The sequence below is a fragment of the Morone saxatilis genome, unplaced genomic scaffold (genome assembly GCF_004916995.1).
Source record: "Morone saxatilis isolate NCDOM2014 unplaced genomic scaffold, NCSU_SB_2.0 Contig7, whole genome shotgun sequence".
In the NCBI taxonomy this organism is placed as follows: Eukaryota; Metazoa; Chordata; class Actinopteri; family Moronidae; genus Morone; species Morone saxatilis.
The window spans coordinates 4,509,093-4,509,391 of NW_023340246.1; the positions used below are offsets into that span (position 1 = coordinate 4,509,093).

The 299-nt window shown below is 38.1% G+C and overlaps 1 protein-coding gene across 1 annotated transcript in view; it reads left to right on the forward strand.

Moving 5' to 3' along the window:
* Positions 1–299, forward strand: part of cdc42bpab (CDC42 binding protein kinase alpha (DMPK-like) b) — a gene marked incomplete in the record, with an annotated part of 73,547 nt that overhangs the window by 56,924 nt on the left and 16,324 nt on the right.

A 299-nucleotide genomic window follows, 5' to 3' on the forward strand; every position in this document is an offset into this window, starting at 1 on the left:
GTGTGTGTGTGTGTGTAATGGTGTCACGTTTTACTAAAGGCAGTGTTTAGACAAGTTACATAAGTGTGTTTGTTAATAGAACGGTTGAAATACATGTGTCAGGGCTGTTGAGTAAAAACGGTTGTGGTATACATGTGTATGTCATTGTAAGTGTGGGACAATCAGCAGTTAGGTTCTGTTTTAGGCATTTAGTATTTATGGGTTTGGCTGAATGTAGGTCTTAAGAATGTATAGTATGTATAGTAATGCAAACATGTGTATTTGTGTGCGTTTGCTGCAGGGTGAGTGATGAGAAGGAT